We start from the raw sequence: 2,909 nt of genomic DNA, 5'->3' as shown, positions 1-2,909 counted from the left end.
TGTACTTAAATCTAAGCACTCAGTGGGTACATTTTAATCTTAAAGTCCAGAAGACATTTTGGTATGTGCAGTACTGCCAGCATGCATGAATTATGATGGTCACTGCTGGAGCCAGTATTGTGACGAAGTCAGAAAATCCAAATTTAAAAGAATGTTTTGACTACCCAAGGGAAAAGTATTTTCCAGTTAGACTGACTTTTCTTCTACCCATTCTCCCTTAGATAGCAGTGAAGTTAGATAATAAATTTCTTTCTAGACCCCTTAGTAAATAGGGCATGTCCCTTGATTGGGGTTCAAGGTGTTACAGAAAATGGAGAAGCTAGTATTATTCCTCCAGCATCAACAGGAAGGCTCAGAAAGCAGTTTCGGGAAGCCCTCTTTCATTTGAAGACCATGTCTGGCTGCCACTGTGTTCCTATCCCTCTACCACTTTAATATCAGCCATGGAAAAGGGTGAAAGGAAAGGAAAGATCCACCCATATTTGCACTATCTAAAGATAAAAAGGGATGGATGGTACAGAAGATGGAAAAGTGCTGAGGTTTGGCTAGAGAAATGTTTTGTTGACACACAATTTGAACCATCATAAAAGCAGACATATTTACTTTTCTCTCCAATAAAGAACTCTCAGATCAGAAGACTGTCTAAATAAATAAATAAATAAAAACAAACAAAAAAACACACAAAAAAAAAACCAAACAGCTAGGTCAATGTGTGTAAGAATAAAAGCATGCTTAAGTCTGGACAAGATCTGTGCCTTAATTTCTCTGACTCCAGGACAAGGATTCAAACACTAGTCAGTGTGAACTATACTCTGAAAATGCCCTTCCAGGTTGTAAAGGCTAGTACAATCACAATGTTTCTGAAGAATTTGTCCGTATTTTTGATCATCCCTGTAAACCATTATTTACACACTACACACTGAAAAATATGATTAAGGCATTCAGGGCAAATAGTGGGAGGTAACTATCAGAATTGCATGCTAACAGGCTTTTGCTGTATGTACGTATGGTCAGGACAAAATTATCACATGCATTGTTAGGCATTTTCAGCTCCAATCCTCAAAACCCCCACTGTTTTATTTCATTAGGTTTCTCATCTAGTTACTGTGATAACATCACATTGCTTACAGTGCAGACAAAAAAGAAAACTTGTGTGAATAAGCCTTGGAGAACAACCTCACGTACAAGCAAATACACTCTAGAGGGGGTTAACTAACACAATTAGCGCCTTATCCTGAAACCTGCTATAACTTAAATTGTTATAGCCCTGATTTTTGGAAATTGGCTCTGTCCTCATGTATCCCCATTCAATAAGTGGCCAATCCAAGGTCTGTTTATTTTCTTCTTGTGTTACGGATTAATCCAGTACTCTGCTACCTGTATGAGGATGCTCGTCTAATTGAATGTTATTTGCCATGTCCTGATTTTATGAAGTTAGCTTTGTTTGATTTGTGGTAATTATATTTAAGTTACACCAAGCTGCCCTGTTTAAGTGAATGAATAACACTGGCATGTATTGGCTCTAAAAGGTCTTGGAGTTAGTTTGTTCAGAAGAAGAGAGAAGAAATGAAGTCCCCAGTCTCCTACTACAATGTGTGAACAGGCTGTTACATCTGTGCACAGCAACAGAGAAAGCTAAGAAATAATTTGCCAGATTATTTAAGGAGGAAAAAGTAACAATCTCAAACAACATTTAGTGTCACTGAAATATTTAAAGCTCAACCTACAAGCTGTTCTGTACCTGAATAGTCCTAAACTTACATATGTGCTCATATAGACAGGTTATTTCTATATTACAATCAATCAATCAATCAGATGTGTTTTTAGAAAAGGTGTTCTTGCCTTGTAAAACATCTAATTATTTCTATTTCATCATACTTACTACTATATGCATTAGAACTAATGACTCTGCCAGGCATAAAGACACAGTTTATGACTTAGATTTGTTGATACTTGTATGAAAAGCTAGTGTGAATTTGTATTTTGTGCTTCAGCAGCTCTGGGTGCATTGAGAGGCTTGATGCCTAATTTGAAATACTTATTTTTTTAAAATCATTTCATATACCCTGAAAGAAATTTCTTCATGGAAACACTATCAGTCTTTTTAACTAGAGTAGCACAAATAGGATCTTTACAATGTGGCATATATTGTATTTAGTGCTTTAGATACAATAAGCACAATGGTCCTTCAAATTCCCCGGTATGAAAGAAAGGTGATTTTCTTTTTTTCAAGTCTCTTCAAGCTAGAAAGAAAGAGAGAGGAGATAGATGCAGCTCTTTGTAGTACTACTTAGATGTGAAGGTTAATCATAAAGTGCAGTGCTGTTCTTAAATGTTTCAAAATGTAAAATAGAGATGCATTCAGAGCTGGTTCATAAATGGGCCATTCTAGTTGAAACTTCGAGAGATGAATTCCTGGCTCTGCTTCTTTTTACGGAGAAAGAAATCATAGTGGCCTTCTGGGGCAAGATCTTTAAAGATTTTCGATGAGATTTATGTGGCAGAAAGAGCTCTCAGAGACAAATCGATATAACTAAGTACAGCACGCTCATACAATCACGTTGATCAGGAAAACTAGCTGCATCACCACAGGCTGTCATTTTCTTGCTTGCATTGTGTGAGATTGCCTAAGGTTTCTCACAACACTGAAACCAAACTCTCTGGGTGACAGCAGCCAGTGACAACAGAGGCTTCAGAGGGAAGGAGCTGTATCTTCTTCAGTTTGGGGCTTGTCATACTCATTTGGAAACGGATGCTTTATCTGACAGACTCCAGATTCACCTTCCCCGGCATGGCACGTGCAGGCACATTCTGAGATTGCAGCTGTCCTTTGGTAGCTAAGCTTTGTAACTGGCAGACAAATATGAGACCAGCGATTGCAAGGAGAGGTCTATTCTTGCACACACATT

This window comes from Tinamus guttatus, unplaced genomic scaffold (assembly GCF_059628265.1).
Source record: "Tinamus guttatus ecotype Peru unplaced genomic scaffold, ASM5962826v1 Tinamus_guttatus_pri_ptg000222l, whole genome shotgun sequence".
NCBI lineage: Eukaryota > Metazoa > Chordata > Aves > Tinamiformes > Tinamidae > Tinamus > Tinamus guttatus.
Note: the sequence above shows the minus strand (reverse complement) of the source record.